Genomic DNA, 12,808 nt, shown 5'->3' on the forward strand with positions numbered 1-12,808 from the left:
TTTAGAAATAGGTTGGTCATAACTCTTAGTTTTCAATTACTTAAATATATAATTTTTAGTTTTGCTTTTTTCTAGTATTTTTTAATTGACTAAATAACTAATTTTACTTAATAAATAGATAAGTACCCAATAAAACAGGTATTTTATTGGGACTTTGAGAGAGAGTGTACTGTGAACTCAGAAAGAGACCATGCAATCCACTAATTAAGCTTTATTTTCTGGCAATTTTACTATGACCAGATTCTTTACAGTATCTAAGATATTGGTCTTTTTTTTTCAATTTTAGCTGGCAATATTTTGTTGATATTAATTCTCTAAAAAGTAAGCAGCATCAAAACATATTTCTATGTTGATTACTGCATATTTCTAAATAGTTAATTCAGTGAAAAATTTCCAGAGTGGAATCAAAAGGTGAAACGTCTATTTAAACATATTTGATCCCAGAGGTATTTATTCATCTAAAAATATGCATCTATAATGAAACAACTATCAATATTTTAAAGCTCCCTTAAAATTGAAGTAGTCATAAAAATCAATTTATTAGAAATCACATCTATAATATTTCTAATCAGCTTCTACTCAATATTTTTATGTACCATGGCTATTTATATATATTAAAGCACCATGGCATCAAAAAGAATGTATTCATCATGCTCTTAAGACCTAACACCATAAAAACCCTGGAAGAAAACCTGGGCAAAACCATTCACGACACTGGCAAAGATAAGGACGTCATGACTAAAACAACAAAAGTATTGGCAACAAAAGACAAAATTGACAAATGGGACCTAATTAAACTCCAGAGCTTCTGTACAGCAAAAGAAACAATCTTTAGAGTGAACAAGAAACCAACAGAATGGGAAAAATTTTTTGCCATCCACCCATCTGACAAAGCTCTAATATTCAGAATCTACAAAGAACTAAACAGGTTTACAAGAAAAAAAAAAAAAGAAAACCCATCCAAAAGTGGGCGAAGGATATGAATAGACACTTTTCAAAAGAAGACATATATGGGGCCAAAAAACATGAAAAAAAAATGCTCATCATCACTGATCATTGGGGAAATGCAAATAAAAACCACATTGAGATACATCACACACTGGGGTCTGTTAGAGGGGGCCAGGGGAGGGACAGCAAGGGGGTTGAGGATGTTAGGGAGGGATAACATGGGGAGAAATTCCAGATTTAGGTGACAGGAGGATGGAGGCAACAACTCATGCCAGTTAGAGTGGCGATCATTAAAAAATCTGGAGACAACATGCTGGAGAGGATGTGGAGAAATAAAAACACTGTTACACTGTTGGTGGGAGTGTAAATTACTTCAAACACTGTGGAAGACAGTGTGGCAATTCCTCAAGGATCTAGAAATAGAAATTCCATTTGATCCATCAATCCCATTACTGGGTATATACCCAAAGGATTATAAATTGTTCTATTAGAAAGACATGCACACATATGTTCATTGAGGCACTGTTAACAACAGCAAAGACCTGGAACCAACCCAAATGCCCATCGATGATAGACTGGACAAGGAAAATGTGGCACATATACACCATGGAATACTATACAGCCATAAAAGATGATCTGTTCATGTCTTCTGTGGGGACATGGATGAGTCTGGAAACCATCATTCTCAGCAAACTGACACAAGAACAGAAAATCAAACATTGCATGTTCTCACTCATAGGTAGATGTTGAACAATGAGAACACGTGGACACAGAGAAGGGAGCATCACACACTGGGGTCTGTTAGAGGGCGCCAGGGGAGGGACAGCAAGGGGGTTGAGGATGTTAGGGAGGGATAACATGGGGAGAAATTCCAGATTTAGGTGACAGGAGGATGGAGGCAACAAACCACATTGCCATGTATGTACCTATGCAACAATCCTGCATGATCTGCACATGTACCCCAGAATCTAAAGTACAATTAAAAAAAAAAAAAGACAGTCATGAGTTGGACTCACTGTTTTTGTTCATTGATGTAGCCTCACAAACTAAAAAAATCCTAAATTAATATTTGGCGCAAGAAGGATTCTGTAGACAGCATGGACCACATATCTAAATCATTAGGTCAGCTGCACACAAAATGTTTGCTAACACTTAGGTGACTCCAAGTTTTTTGATCAAATAATATAAAAAAGAAATAACCCACTGGGCTGAATTGCATACAGTTTTTCTTACAGTAATGGAAAAATTGAACAGTAGTGGAAAGCTCCTGTCTTTGGGTTTTTTGACTCATGGGTAGTGACCAATGGCATGGCCGTACTCTCAGGCAAAAGGACAATGGAAATCTGGCCCTTTAATAGATATTTCCTATGGAGCCTGGTCCTATGGAAATTTGAAGGATGCTTCAAAGTAGAACAGATCAATACCCATCAGAAGAACTCCCTTCCAGATTCAGAAGGTGACTGGCATTGAAAAGCAGATATGCCCCTCTGGTCCCTTGAAGTGGCCACGTGGGTCCATTAAATGAGTGATATGGGGGTGTTGCAGCAATGCAGAGATGGACTCAATCTAGACATGTTTCTTCTGCATCTTCTTAGGCCCAGAGTTCCAGTATGAACTGTTCTGCTTGTCAACAAGGGAAACAGAGAGTGCCAACGGCGGCTGTGAAGCAGATTCACTGGTGGGAAGGCCCTGAATACAGCTGAAAAAGGAGACTGATGCTGGTAGCCCTCAGGGCTACACGTGGGTCTTGATGGGAATAGACACTGGCTGCAGATTGGGCCTTTGCTGACCCAGTGGAAGATGCACATGCTCAGAATGCCACAAAAAAGAAAAACAAACAAACAAAACAGAACAGAAGCTATTGTGTGGATTTGGACAACTGACTGCTGCTTTTTCAGACCAAGGAACACACTGTGCAGCCTGCAGTTTCCAGCAATAGGCAGAAGGGTATCCTCCTCAGAATAACTGATAGAGAAGTAGAACCAGCAATTAAGTTGCTGGTTGTCTAAAACACATGGGTTCATAAATGCAGGAAGGGGTAACTTACACACCTTCTTCACGATTGCATGCTCACAGTCAGCATGAGTGGCGCTAGAGTGTCCCTACTAGATTTTTCCATTTTTCTGGTTGATCTGGGGCAGAGGGGCAGGGAGGATGCTGGTATGATTATGCAATTCTTGCCATGAGAGGAGCACACTGGTATACATTTTTTTAAATTTCTTCCTCAGATCATCTTAAAAATTGTTTTCCTATTTTTTCTCCCCTACCTGATACAGTGGTCCTAGGACTAGTTTACAGCTAGAAGTGCAAAAAACAGGAATGATTTCTAAACAAAAACTGTAACTACATTTTTACACCTTATGTCAGAATTCCAAAGGGCATGATGGAAGTGGGTTGCGCCTTCACCCCACCTAGCAAAATTGAGATTAAGAGTAAATGCAGCTATACTGCCTGGTGGTGAAAATAGCTCACAACTCCTGGACCAGTGTAACTTTATATTATCTGAATGGGGGTGAAATGAAGTGGGTAATGCTGATCGCTAGACTAGCATTTCTGCCTGCAATCAAGACCAGCACAGTGGTGATTCCAATGTCCCTTCCAAAAATGAAAAAGTTTGGATCTTTACGAAGGGAAAGAGAAATAGTAGCTGAGAGTAGAGAAATGAATAAATGGGTTATTAATTGAAAGAAATTCAGTATTACATTAACAATGCAAAAGAGTCTCAGAGCAAGAGATGATATCCTCTCTTAGCTTAATTATACCAGATGCCTGCAAATATGAGGCTGTGTGTTTACCAAGACCACTCCTGGCTTTGAAATCTGACAAGATTGAGAGAAAACCTGCAAACTTGAGGCCTCACCATGGAAGGCTTTTATACAATATCGTGGACTGGAATAATTACTAATGATTAGGTACTTTTTTTTTGATGTAAGGAATTTATGGTTGAAAGCCAAGAGTTTGCCTTTTGTGTATGTGTGTACATATGTATGTGTATTGTACATATGGTTGTCACCTAATTAACTGAACTCGAATTTTGATCTTCTGTTGCTCACTGCTCCCAACTCCTATTATAAAATCCTTGGGATCTCCAAGGTCCTCTTCTCTGCTTGTCTTTTGCCTGATAGTTTCACGATAGGGTTGGTCACCTGAAAAACCAAGGCAGAATTAGAAGGTGGAGATTTTCAGTCCCACTCCCCAGTCTCCAGGGAGGGAAGAGGGACTGAAAGTTAAGCTAATCACCAGTGGTCAATGGTTTAATCAATTATGCCTATGTAATGAAACCTCAATAAAAAACCCAAGAGCACAGGGTTCAGAGAGCTTCCAGATAGATAGCTAAACACAGGGAGTTTCCTGGTGGGTGGTGTGCCCAGGAAGGGCACGGAAGATCTGTGCCCCTTCCCCTACACCTCCCCCTATACATCTATTCATCTGTATCCATTGCAATATTCTTTATAATAAACCAGTAGGCATTAAAAAACATTGGCGATAATACCGAAATGTGACAGCAATTAATGAAAATAAAAGAAAATCAAGAAAAATATCCAATTATAAAAAACAATATGGTATATGCTAAAAATGAAATGTCATGTCTATCATGTTGAATATCTGGTAAACCATTTAAGGAAAGTAGAATGTTACATATATTTTATACATGTCTGTATGAAATCAGAATGAATACAGAGTAAAATGTAGAATTTTGAAATGGGAAATTACATATTCTTTTATAGGTTTATAGTATACAAGTGTCAGTCAATATAGCTTTTCTCTAATGCAATATAAAAATAAATATCTACATTGAGGAATTTTGTTTTTCAAATTTGTCCTATACTAAAAATCTGTGACGTGCCCAAATATACATATGTAAGAAGCTATGTATTAGGCTGTTTCTACATTGCTATAAAGAAATACCTGAGATAGGTTAACTCATAAGAAAAGATGTTTAATTGCCTCACAGTTCTGTAGGCTATACAGAAAGTAGAATGTCAGCATTTGCTTCCGGGGAACCCTCAGGAAGCTTTTACTTATGGCAGAAGGTGAAGCAGGGGTAGGCACATCATATGGCGTAAAGCAGAAGCAAGAGAGAGCAATAGTGGGGGTGGTGGAATGTCACACACTTTCAGTGACCAGATCTTTCTTTTGGAACTCACTATCACAAAGATATCACCAAGCCATGAGGTATTCAACCTCCGCCAGGCTGAAATTACTTGTGTTGCTAACTATTCAGCAGAACACAATATGAAAAGATGCCAAACTACGCCCTTCCCTGATGAGTATTTTGTTTTAAGGGTAATGTGACCTGCAATGATTATTTTCCCCAAATTGTACATTGATGTGTATTAATACATTAAATAATACAATTTCTATCAATTGCTAAGGTAGTCTCTATGAGATTAGGTGTTACTTAGGAAAATGCATTATTCTACAGAAAAACCATGTTGTTTAAGGAACATTTACTTAGACATATTGACTCTTTTCTCTTACATGATTACAGCCATGTTCTGAAAAAAAGAAAAATATAATAAGGCAACCAGTCAGCCAAGCATGTGAATAGCAATTAAGGAGAAAACTAGGTATTTATAAAATAATATAATTATCAACTTAAACTCAATTTGCTTTTTCAATGCCACTAACCACATGCTTGTGGCATATGCTTCATAGTCACATGATTATGTTTCTGAAACAAAATGATAAGCAATACGTTCAGATAGTTGTCAGCATAATCGAAATTGAGGCCAACCTTCACTGTATTCATGGCCAACCATCCAAATCCAGCTCACCTGAAATAATTTTTCACTCTAGTTACAGATATTTTTTCAATAGTGTTTGAATTATATGAAAAAAATAACAGTATGTGGAAAAGGGGAATTCCCCATTACTTCTCCTCTGTCCTTTATTCCTTAAAAAAAATACATTTCTTATGGAGTTGTTCAAATTACAACGTATGTTTTTGACTTCAACACTGTGACTGTAATCTAGTTTGGGCAGTGATGAGTTAGCATGAGTCAGAAATGTTAAGAGAGTTAAGCACTGTACCTTTGTGGCAAGCAGTATTTTCTTAGCTAGAAGTTAGGAAAAGGCTGAATGACAAGTAAAATGTTCAGGGATGATATGGACCATAACCTTCACATTCAGAAACTATTACAACAGGCTTTCATATCCTGAGGGCTTGTTTTACTCAAGAAAAAAGCAGTGAGCAACACATGATCAAAATTTGAGTTCAGTTAATTAGGTGACAATCATTTTACTAATTAGGGAGCATATTCTCAAGGGCAACAGATAGAGAAATGGGAATACAAGAAAAGTGATTTTCCATACTTAACAGAAAATTCATAATTTAAGAAAAATATATTCTTAAGAAAATCAAAACTAAAAAATGATGGAGAAGATGCGATAACAATGTCTCAGAAATGAGTAAGCTTTGCAAATAGCAATGCCAAACACTGGCTCATCTTCAAATGATAAGGAGTTATTACATGGTACAAGTTGACAAGGTATAGAGCAAGACAATTTTTTAAATATGATTTTCTAACATAGTGAAGTCAAGAGAAGCAGTAGTGAAAAGTGCATAAATCTGAGAGTCAAAACCCCAGTGTGCCATTGTACTAAGCAGTGTTGCTAACTCATTCTGGGAATTTAGCCCGCAAATTTCATCTTTCCAAGACACAGATTTCTCCTCTATAATATGACATGACAGGATTACATACATTTGTTAACCTCGGGAATTATTTTCTTCATGGATGCTTGTTGTTGCACTAAAATAAAAACATTATTTTCTTTAACCTGATCCTAAGTAAAATCACTTTTGAACTCTTTACCAAAAAGTATATTTAAAGTTGAGTAATTATGAGAGGGACTCAATATTTAGTACAATATTATCTTTAAGATTCATAGCACTGTATTAGTCCATGTTCATACTGCTGATAGAGACCTACCCAAGACTGGGCAATTTATACAGGAAAAATAGTTTATCAGACTTTCAGTTCCACATGTCTGGGGAAGCCTCACAATCACAGTGGAAGGCAAGGAGGAACAAGTCACATCTTATGTAGATGGCAGCAGGCAAAGAGAGCCAAGCAAAAGGGATTTTTCCTTATAAAAACTATGAGTTCTCATGAGACTTATTCACTACCACAGGAACGGTATAGGAGAAACCACCCCCATGATTTCATTATCTCCCACTGGATCCCTCCCACAATCTGTGAGACTTATGAAAGTTCAATTCAAGATGAGATTTAGGTGGGAACACGAAGCCAAAACATATCATTTTGCCCCAGTCTCTACCAAATTTCATGTCCTCAATTTCAAAACCAATCATGCCTTCCCAACAGTCCTCCAAAGTCCTAAATCATTTCGACATCAACTCAAAAGTCCACAGTCTAAAGTCTCAACTGAGACAAGGCAAGTCCTTTTTGCCTATGAACTTCTAAAGTCAAAAGCAAATTAGTTACTTCCTAGATATAATGAGGGTACAAGCAGTGGGTAAAAACAGCCATTCTAAATGGGAGAAATTGGCCAAAACAAAGAAGCTACAGGCCCAATGCAAGTCCAAAATCAAACATGGTAATCAAATCTTGAAGTTCAAAAATGATCTCTTTTGACTCCATGTCTCACATCCAGGTCACATTGATACAAGAGGTGGGTCTCCATGGTCTTGGGCAGCTCCACTGCTGTGGCTTTGCAGAGTATAGCCTTCCTCCTGGCTGCTTTCATGGGCTGGCATTGAGTGTCTGCAGCTTTTCCAGGCAAACAGTGCAAGCTGTTGGAGAATCCACCATGTGAGTGTCGGGAGAATAGTGGGGGCCCTCTTCTCACAGCTCCACTAAGCAATGCCTCTGTAGGGACTTTGTGTGGGAGCTCCAACCCCACATTTCCCTTCTGCACTACCCTAGCAGAGGTTCTTCATGAGGGCCCCACCCTGAAGCAAACTTCTGCCTGGGCATCCAGGCATTTCCATACAGCCTCTGAAATCTAGGCAGAAGTTTTCATACCTCAATTCTTGACTTCCATGCATATGCAGGCTCAACACCACATGCAAGCTGCCAAAGCTTGTGGCTTGCACCCTCTGAAGCCATGGCCCAAGCTGTACATTGGCCCCTTTCATCTATGGCTTGATTGGCTGGGGGCAGGGCACCAAGTCCCCAGACTGCATACAGCATTGGGACCCTGGACTTGGCCCACGAAATCATTTTTTTCCTTGGCCTCTAGGGCTGTGATGGGAGGAGCTGACATAAAGACCTCTGACATGTCCTGGAGACATTTTCCCCATTGTCTTGGGGATAAACATCTGACTCCTCATTACTTATGCAAATTTTTGCACCTAACTTGCATTTCTCTTCAGAAAATGGGATTTTCTTCACATTGATGATGTTGCAAATTTTCTGAACTTCTATGCTCTGCTTCCCTTACAAAATTGCATGGCTTTTACAGCACTCAAGACATTTCTTGAATGCTTGGCTGCTTAGAAATTTCTTCTACTGGTTACACTAAATCATCTTTCTGAAATCCAAAGTTCCACAAACATCTAGGGCAGGGGCAAAATGCTGCCAGTATCTTTGCTAAAACATAACAAGAGTCACCTTTGCTCCAGATCCCAACAAGTTCCTCATCTCCATTTGAGACCACCTCAGACTGGATTTCATTGTCCATATCATTACCAGCATTTTGGTTAAAGCCATTCAACAAGTCTTTAGGGAGTTCCAAATTTTCCTGCATTTTCCTGTCTTCTTTTGAGCCCTCCAAACTGTTCCAACCTCTGCTTGTTACCTGGTTCCAGAATGTTTCCTTATTTTCAGGTATCTTTTCAGCAGCACCTCAGCCTACTAGCATCATTTTACTTTGTTAGTCTGTTTTCATGCTGCTAATAAGACATACTGGAGACTGGGTAATTTATACAAGAAAAAGGATTTATTGGACTTACAGTTTTATGTGGCTAGGGAAGCCTCACAATCATGGTGGAAGACAAGGAAGAGCAAGTCACATCTTACGTGGATGTCAGCAGGCAAAGAGAGCCAAGCAAAAGGGATTCTCTCCTTATAAAGCCATCATATCTCATGAGACTTATTCACTACCCTAGAACAGTATGGGAGAAACTGCCCCCATTATTCAATTATCTCCCACCAGGTTCTTCCCACAATATGAAGGAATTATGGGAGTACAATTCAAGATGACATTTGGGTGGAGACACAGAGCCAAACCATATCAGCACAGAACTACAGTATAAGACACTACAGATTAAAACAGATCAGAAAACGAGCACATTTTGTAAAAAAGACTACTGTCCTGTCCTCTTAAACTTTTAAATTTAGTTTATATCCTTACTCTACAACTACCACAACTCTACAACTACTCCAGATGGAAACACGTGTTTTGTGCTTAAATGTTTAACAATCATAAAAGTGTAGGGCTAACAGTAAATTACAAAATGCATTGACTTACGTAACACATCACATTGCTATATGTTATATTAAAGAACTGTTGGGCAACTGTACTGTACAGGTATTGATCAACTTACGACCTATGCAACTTACGACCATTCGACTTTATGACCACAATCGCTAGCCACAACTGCTCCGCGTCTGTCAGCGCAAACGTTGCCCAGCTGGGCGTAGGACAGTGCGGACCAGCTTCCGGCAGCACTACCATCTCCGCGTGCACCATTTCAACTGTTATCCCAGACTCAGTACAGCAATTTGTGTTTTGTGTCTTGGATATTTTTCATCAAACCCCTCCCAAGATGTCTACCAAGAGGAAATTGTCTTTGTCTATGCCTCAGCCTATCAAGGAGGAAAGAAAGGCCATTGATCTCGACAGGAAAATGAAGGTAATTAAGCAGTACGAAGGAGGAAAGAAAGTGAATGTAATCGCACGTGATACGAAGTTATCACACTCGACTGTGTCGACGATTTTGAAAGATAAAGAATTCGTGAAGCTGTGAAAGGTTCTGCACCCATGCGATCAACAGTTATAACAAAGCAACGAAGCAGGCCCATCCACGAAATGGAGAAATTGCTATATATTTGGATGGAAGATCAAATTCAAAAACAGACACCATTAAGTCTTACAATAAAATATGACTTAAAGATTTTTATAACATCATTTCACAGTACTGTGCATATAGCCTACTCAACTTACGAACAAATCATGTTACGACCGGTCTGTCGGAACCAATCGTGGTTGTAAGTCGAGCACTAGCTGTATTAGGAGAAAAAAACTAAACCATAACTTTCTTCTAAATTTCAAGTTTGTCAGATATCTTTAAAAATACATCAATTGAAAAGTGACCAACTACCCAAGTTATTAAAAGTATCTGACATTCAATTAATGACCAAATAGTGTAACTTGAATATTTTTCTAAACAAAATTTACTTATTTCATACTGTTTCATAACACGTTAACGTCATAACTATAAAGATCATTATTAATTTCAAATAATAAACATTTCCCAGTATATTTGAAGCTAATTTATCAATTCGTATATAAAGTTTACAAATTCAAATTTACAAATATTTTCATTGTTATACAAATTTGCTTTATCTGTACCAGATAATAAATATAGAAGCAGAAGTTAATTCATTACAGTTGAGAGACGCCTTAATGAGGCAGTTTCACAAAATTGTTAAGAGGTCAGTCTCCGGTGCCAGATTGTTAAGTGTAACCTCAGCTTTTTTTTTTTTCTAGTATGGAACGCTTCACGACTTTGCATGTCATCCTCGCGCAGGGGCCATGCTAGCCTTCTCTGTATCGTTCTAATTTCAGTATATGTGCTGCTGAGGCGAGCACACGTGTAACCTCAGCTTTAACATTTATCACTATGTGACCTTAGTTTATGTAACCTCTTTGCCACCATTTCTTCAAGATGATTGTAAGATATATCTCTGTATTAGTTTGCTAGGGCTGTCGTAGCAAAGTGGATGGCTTAGAACAATATTAATTTATTGTTGTGACAAATTTATTGTCATAGTTTTGGAGACGGGAAGGTCAAAATCAAAGTGCCAAGAAGACCATGCTTTCTCTGAAGGCACTGGAGAATTTGTTCCTGGCCTCTCTCTAAGATCTTCACCTTGTATCGGCATAGCTCAGGTCTTCACATGGTGCTCTTCCCGTGTGCATGTCTGTCTCCAAATTTCCCCTTTTGTAAGGACACTGATCATCTATAGGGCTCACTGTATTCCAGTATGACCTCATCTTGAATAATTACAACTGTAATGACCCTATGTTAAAATAAAGTCACACTCTGAGGTACTGGGGATTAGGCCTTCAACCTGTGAAGTTGAAAGGGGAGTACAATTCAATCCATAACAAACTAATGGGATTTGTATAAAGTAGTATATATACTTATATACAAGAACACTGTCATGTGGTAAGCACCCAGCCATGAAAATATGAATAGACCTGTGCTTCCCATCAAGAATCAGAAATCCAAGCAATAAAATGTAAGCCTAATTAAATAGATTCTAAGAATATATTTTAAGACTATATTTAATTAATTGGAAGCAACTACAACTGTTTAATTTCTTTGACATAGGAGAGATATAATGAATCCAGTAGAACTATATTTTATAATTTTCTGTAAGTTAATTAATGTTAACTATATGTTAATTCATGTTAACTAATTTTCTATAAGTTAATTAATGTCAACTAAGTAGTTTTGCATTGAGATGCTGCAAAATAACAGAAAATATACAATTGAAGAAAACTTATTTCTTCAGATAAAATTTGTTTAAAGAACACATGGAGGAGCATAAACTATCAATTAAATATATGATTGATTAATTATATATAAAAATCAAATGTTATATTTTAAAAAAAGGATGTTTGCCTGTTTATGAATTCATTTCCCCATTCTTCCATCCATTTTCCTACTTACATATTCTTCTGTAGGCTATGTAATTAATAGTCCATCTTTACTTCATGTCTAAAAGTACAAAATTTTAATCTACTTCAAAATGTCACAGACTAATACAAATATTTATTTATAAGAATGACAAGAACACTATAGTTTTAGCTAATAAAATATTTGAAACAAATTACCCAAAACAGAAGGCAGAAAAATAGTTTATCCATACAGCATAAAATGTTACAGAATTTTTTAAATGTAACCCCAGCACAAAATTAAATACAAACAAAGTGATTGATTTTAAGGAAAGATATAGAGTCATCTTTATAATATGACATTAGGGTAAAATGAAGAAATTAGAGGAAATAAAACACAGGTCTGTGTGTGTGTATGAGAGTGTGTGTGCACTGTGCATGAGTGTGTGTGTGTGCGTGTGTGCATATGTGTGTGTGTGTGTGGCATATGAACCACATGCACACTTTTATCCAATACTTAATGTCTTATTTATTGGCAGTGAAAATATTAAGTGATTTTACTTTTCACTGTGTTCTTTTAAAAACATAATTGAAGAACTACTAAATGCCACCCAGCCTACCCACCTTATCACTGGAATTTGCAGGAGGATGATGAAATCTTTCACAGCCTTATGTCATGTTTCCATTTATAGCAATATGACTTGACATAGCTACACAACAATGTGAGTTCAACAAGCAATAAATATTCACATAACAGTAATATAAACTTCAGACAATCTCAATCTTCCAAAATTTAGTACTCAGTCAAAAGTTTGTATCACAGATGGAAATCTCAGGAAATGTCCACATAACTTGTATTAGTGAAACAAGAAAGCTTGTGTAAGATCATACATTTATCATCCAGAAATATTAAATTTCTTACCTAAAATTATTTAACAAAAATAACTCTAAGGACCAAATATTATCCCTCTCACACATCTAAGCTATCAGAACTGTTGAATTTATTTTCATAATTCATTTCTAATCATATCTATTTTTATCTTCATGA

At 37.2% G+C, this 12,808-nt stretch overlaps 1 long non-coding RNA gene and 1 other non-coding gene across 2 annotated transcripts; one reads left to right on the plus strand and one right to left on the minus strand.

Moving 5' to 3' along the window:
• Positions 1-285: 285 nt before the first annotated feature.
• LOC116550722 lies at positions 286-10,719 on the plus strand. The gene is made up of 2 exons (XR_004268549.1): positions 286-321; positions 10,627-10,719. It is a non-coding gene; the product is annotated as an uncharacterized LOC116550722 (long non-coding RNA).
• Positions 10,622-10,728, minus strand: LOC116551093. The gene has a single exon (XR_004268716.1). It is a non-coding gene; the product is annotated as a U6 spliceosomal RNA (small nuclear RNA).
• Between the last annotated feature and the right edge of the window lie 2,080 nt (positions 10,729-12,808).

This window comes from Sapajus apella, unplaced genomic scaffold (genome assembly GCF_009761245.1).
Source record: "Sapajus apella isolate SASKATOON/1434 unplaced genomic scaffold, GSC_monkey_1.0 scaffold8, whole genome shotgun sequence".
NCBI classification, from domain to species: Eukaryota; Metazoa; Chordata; class Mammalia; order Primates; family Cebidae; genus Sapajus; species Sapajus apella.